This window comes from Solanum stenotomum, chromosome 10, assembly GCF_019186545.1.
Source record: "Solanum stenotomum isolate F172 chromosome 10, ASM1918654v1, whole genome shotgun sequence".
Taxonomy (NCBI): domain Eukaryota; kingdom Viridiplantae; phylum Streptophyta; class Magnoliopsida; order Solanales; family Solanaceae; genus Solanum; species Solanum stenotomum.
The window spans coordinates 953,621-959,620 of NC_064291.1; the positions used below are offsets into that span (position 1 = coordinate 953,621).

General features: G+C 31.1%; 2 protein-coding genes and 1 long non-coding RNA gene across 3 annotated transcripts in view; all 3 read right to left on the bottom strand.

Annotated features, from left to right (window-relative positions):
* Positions 1-6,000, bottom strand: part of LOC125841350 (plastoglobulin-1, chloroplastic-like) — a 71,563-nt gene that overhangs the window by 64,194 nt on the left and 1,369 nt on the right. The window lies entirely within an intron of this gene.
* LOC125841355 (uncharacterized) overlaps positions 1-6,000 on the bottom strand; it is a 225,423-nt gene that overhangs the window by 36,933 nt on the left and 182,490 nt on the right. The gene's annotated exons all lie outside the window — the stretch shown is intronic.
* Positions 3,043-5,955, bottom strand: LOC125841359 (uncharacterized). The gene is made up of 5 exons (XR_007443792.1): positions 5,757-5,955; positions 5,509-5,586; positions 4,699-4,740; positions 3,927-4,042; positions 3,043-3,453 (listed from the first exon to the last, which is right to left on the bottom strand). It is a non-coding gene; the product is annotated as an uncharacterized LOC125841359 (long non-coding RNA).

Here is a 6,000-nt window from a genome sequence, read left to right on the forward strand (position 1 = left end):
GTATATCTTAATAAATTTGAAATAGATTATTTGTATATATATATTAAGTAAATTTTTAATATAAAGATAAAATTTGGGTTAAATTATTGGATTTTATGAATCTGTAACAAATAATGTAAATTCACCCTAATTTTTTTCAACCATTAAACTATATAGAAAAGAAAAAAAATAAAAAGGGAATTTCGATTGCAAATTTATCTAATAGGATTCGTACTACATATAGCTAATTAAAAAAGAAAACACTTATTTGTAAGATCACACTTATTTATCTATATTAATTTAATTTCAAATTTGAAATATAGATATTGAAATATGTATGATATTACACCTTCAACTTTAAAATTAATTTTTTCTAGAGTTGTTAATCTACTCAAAAATAATTTCTCTATTCTTTTAAAAGAAGAAGTAGTGTTGCGTATATTCTATCTTTCTCAAATTTAACTTATTTGTAGGATCGCACAGAGTATGTTGGTATTGTTTCAAATCTCAATTATTGGTGCACTAGTAAGAGATTTAGGTAAGTTTTCTTTTTCTAATATTTTAAGCTAGCTATTATTTTTTTTCATTTTTTTTTCATGAAAGACACATGATAATTTACTATATAATCCAAAGCTCAATCATGGCTTATAAATGCATGAATATCTTAAACTATTAATTAATAATTATGCTAATTCTTCTTAGAATTTGACTTCGTACTTTCGATAGTGACGTTTCTAAGGCATCTTTTGGGCGGTGGCTCGGGGTATGATGAGAGAATTATCTTTTCAATTCGATATTTTTCTTTTAAGTTTCAATAGTATTGATCATGACATCTTTCACAAATTCAATTATTGTTCTGTTTCGATGAAATTAGAGCTGAGCTGAGTAAAACAAACAAGAAATTACCAAAAATAGAAATTATGAAGTTCTACAAACTATTGATCTAGTAATGAAGCCAGCAATTTTAATAAAATTCTTTTAAAAATTGCAAAAGTACCAAAATATTTGAGATTCAAACTCGTGACTTAAAGCAATTCTTAAGCTAGCTTTGTTGTTGCATTTGAAGTTTCCCTTATGTCTAGAGATTTGACAAACAAAAGAAATTATTTTTGATAAAAGAAGTTCGATAAATCTCCTCCGAATCATTCAATTGTGCCCTTGCTTGACACAATACTTGAATTCCTATGCATGTTATTAGAGACAAATTCAAAATTTTAAATTTTAGGAGTGTAAAGTATCATCATCAATTGTGATAACAAGTATAGATAGAGGTAATATATAAGTATAATAAACCACCAGAATTCTATTACAATAAAAAGTAGAGACCCAAAAAAAAGAAAATGGAATCTTGCTTTTTGTAGTGGTTAATAATGGACTCAAAAACTTTTAGTCTTTTAAGGGCATTGCAAAAGATATTACGTATTACTTTTCTTTAATATTTAAAAAAGCATCGACACAACGCAAAATTTGTGTTAAATTACACGCAACGGATTCGATAGAACTCATCGATTTTAGCTTGAATTATAGGATGTGTTAAAAACCCATATATATATATATATAACTTACTGACTCAAAATCCTAAATTTGCTACTATTGATTTGCAACAATTTCAATAATCATAGTTATTGATAGACTTGTCAAGTAATTGTTTTAATCTAAAAATCAACAACACGAAGAAATTGTTCTAAGCAAGTTCTTTGCTTAATGGGTTTGGAACAACAAACAACTATCTTGTTCGTCTTTTGGATACCAAAAAAGTTGCATTGGTTGAAATGGAATGATAGAAGTACTCCCATTTTGGCTTTTGAATGGTAATTCAACAACAAAAGTACTTAATTTATTTAGGCTGAAAAATTGAGCAATTTGATTATGTTTTTCTAAACCCATTTTTACAAGCTCATATCTAACTCGATCCGATCAATTGTCGAAACTAGCCAAGGATGTCATAATTGAGTGTTTTTGAATAAAATGATCTTTTAATTTTTCATTTCCCCCCAAACATTTTATAGATTTAGAAGACATGTGGGATGAGACATCCGAAAAGATCCTGTCCTTAGTTACCAGCTTGTACATATGCTTCTCAAGCTACACTTTGTGATAGTAGAGAAGTATTTCAAATACTTTTCAATAAGGGGAGAGTTCAATAAATACGAGATCTTCTGCAACAATATGAGTGATCCTTCACATATTTTTCCATTTTTTTTAAGGATATGTTCATTTATGTTAAAATAGATTCTTTATTTATATTGTTAGTTATTCAAGCAAGTCTGATTATCCTCGACTTTGCATATTGCCCTCTTTGTACTTCAGAAATATCAAATTTGAAGATTTAAAAAAAAATCAAATTTTATGCAAAGTCAGGTTGAAATTTTTTAAGATTTAAGATGTTGGAATCCTTTCCTATTTGCTTTGGTAGTAGTTTCTTTAGATTCTACTTTAGAAACTCCCCCAAACAATCTACTCTCCCATCCCAGTTTATTGTTTGACAAAACATATATATAGTTTAAAGAAAAGACTAAAAACCTTTGAACCTTCTTATATAAAATAAATTAAAATATTTGTATAAATATAAATAAATTTTGTTTGGATGCTTGTTTCCTATGGTATATTGCATTATGTTGTTTCTTAAACACAATATTTATTTTAGTTGTTACTATTTAATTGTATCTTATCATCAAACTCAACATGATACAATAAAAAGTTTAATTATCTACACCGACCAATTTGATGTAATTGTATAATTTACCTTATATACTTTTTCCCATTTTGTCTCTGCTTATTATCTAATATTTTATCCTTCGGCTACCTTTTTATAATAACTCTCTTGATAGGTTCAAAGGTGAAATATGAATTTTAAAGTTAAAAACGAAAATAGGATAATATAAGTTGGAACAAAAGTAGTATTTAATCAAACATATTATTTTCAATCTTAGCGCTAATCAATGAGTACATACAAGTAGTACGGAAGGAACTATGCTTCAACAACACCAAGGAGAAGCAACAATCATGATAAAACTCGACGCAACGACCAACAAACAACGTAAAAATAGAGGAACACAATGGGAGATGTTTTCTTGCATAACAACACACTAGTGAAATTCCACAAGTAACCTAAAACAAAAAACTTCGTAAGGTACAAAAATAACTAAGGAATGTACAATCATGTTCCAAAGAAATGATAGAAAGAACATAACATTGCAGTATTCTTTCATTCACTGGTGTGTACTTATTTCAGCATGTACAAATTTCTGCGATTACAATTACCAACACAGTGAAAAAATAGCTTAGGACAAATTCATATCATAACAAACCCAGAAAAGCAATCCGAAAGATTGCCATTCATTACAAAAAAAAAATCACCACCCACCCTCCTTTCACGTGTTGTGCCTCCATATATCACACCAAAAGATATAAAGAAATAACAAAACGAGAATTTCACATATTTCCCTTAATCATCACTTGGTAGAGGCCGTCCTGTTAAATCCATGAACGAAAAGAAGATTAGAAAGATATATGGTTATTCCACGGCAGAAGATAATTAAGGATCTTGACCTATATAATAGGTCAACTCTGCTCAATCCCCTGCTCCAAAGGCGGATCCAGGATTCTTAGTTTATTGATTCCTAAAGTGACCTCATTTAATGTACAATATTAATTACACACGTAGTCAAGTATTTATAGATATCAAGTAGATCTTGGCAAAAGCTACTGCTTCTTGGGAACCCATAGGTTATTACCCTGATCTGCCACTGCCCCTCCCCCCGCCCCCGCCACCACTATAGAAAGGTGAATACCAACTCTCGAGGAGGAAAAAAATTATTAAAATAAGCAAACTATACTATCAAAACTCAAATCCTTCAGAGTGGTAATAATAAAAGGAAAAAGAGAGAATGGGAGATGTGGCGTTAAAACTTGCGAAAAGAATTCTGGAACTGAAGAAACAATACCTCAACAGAGGTCTAGGCGGCTCTCTCAATTTATCAATACCATCTTGAGTAATACCATCTGTAATAAATCTGTTGTTGTTTACTTCCGGTAAGGAGTCCGCAAGTTCTTTAAGGCCCTGTAACAAGATTAGTGAAGTCAAATGCTAGTGAAATTACAAAGGTTCCTGATATTCACTGAGACGATATGAAATGACAAGAAATATGAACCACAACATATTGTCACGGACTTAGAGTCTCACTAAAGCTCCGTGTGGCACTTGACAACTTACTCACGAATCTTTCACGATCTTGTAAGCTCAAGTAAGCCCTTTGAAGCTAGACCGCTAAGAGAATGCAAAGAAAGACTTCGAAAAATTTGGAAAATTTGGAAGAAGGCATTGTATTAAGCTTGGAAGATTGTTTACAAGTTGTTGGATGCCTTACAAATGAATGCCCCATCTATTTATACTACAACCTAGGGGCTAAAGTGCAAATAAAATTTACTTTACAAGTCCCTAAAGTATTTACACTTTGGTCCCTCTCTAGATCTCTCTACATGTTCTAGGATATTCCAAAGTATTCTTAAAATGTCTAAAGGGTTTCTAGAGTCTTCTAAAGAAATTCTCTAGGGAGTTTTAGAGTCTTCTATTAACCTCCCCACAACACTAGATTCTTCTCCCTTATTTCAGTGCTGAATTTCTTGGACAGTGAAGTGGCGAGACATGACAATATGCTCTAGTAGACGAACAATGAGCAGTAACACGACAAGAAATATTCAAGTTAGCCGAAGTACCATCAGAGTAGGTGTAGAGTTGCCCACAATTTTAAGTTGTTCCTGCAGCAGGAAGTTATGATTAAAAAAGATATTGGTAGCAAAGCATCAAACAACCCTAAACCATCAAAATATCATACCATAAAAAAAGAGAAGAAAAATGGACTCATAGAGCATAAAATACCTAGAAAGTTTCACAGTTTTTTAATGTATGTAATAAAAATCTTTATTATCTCCACTGTATTTTATTTTTGCAATGCTCCTCCCAATGTTTTGCAAAAAATATCTCATACACCAAAATATCCATGACTCAACTTTACCGAAGCCATTAATAGTTTCGGTCTATTTGTCAGAACTCTTCTCGAAGGGAAGTAAAATTACTGATAAAGCAAAATTTTCCATCTCACTTTCACTCCAGAACTAAAATCAGAAATATTAAGGCAAAATTGTTATCCAATTATGTGGTCTTTGGATCATAGTATAGGTATCTTAAGAGGTTCTCTCCATGCTTTAAATACGAAAAACTTCAAGAAAATCATATCATGCACGGAGAATAATCAAGTAGGGTGGTGTTTGGACATGAATTGAGTGATATTTGAAAAAAGAAAAAAGTAGTAGTATTTGAAGTTAAAGTCGAAAAAGAGTGTAAAATTGTACTTGAAAAAATGTTAAAGTTTGAACGAGCTTTTTTAGAATAAGGATACTTATTTCTTTTCTGGTTCACTAAACGTATCCACACTCCCGAGCCTTCCGATGCAGGGAGAGAATTAGAAGCATAAGTCAAACAACATTTTAGTGGAAAAAGTTACTTGAACTAACAATTGTACGAACCTGTAGTGTCTCAGGAATCTTCACCCTTTCTCCATTGACAAAATTACACAGGTACATAACACCAGCATTTGCAAGGACCTGTTATCAACAGTAAGTGCAATACTTAGTACTGAATATCAATCAAGATGACTTGGAAAATAGATATTCGCTACTAGTTCCAGAAACCACATATTAGACCTTTTGGGCTATTAATAATAATGAACAGAATTAGTAGCCTAATAGCTGAAATAACAATTTTTTCAAATTACCTGCTTGCCTTCCAAAGAAAGTAACTTGCCATCCTACAAATTCAAATATAGTTGAGACAAAAAGATCAGTAGGTAACATATATTTTATGAAATACATATGTCAATATATGTTTACATAGACAGGCACAATGACCAAGATGACAGTTAAGACCATTGAAAAAAGCTTGTACTCCACACAGATTTAGATATAACAGAAAGAAAAGAGCCTTGAAATCCTTTTTGGAGAAATACACACTATGGCTGA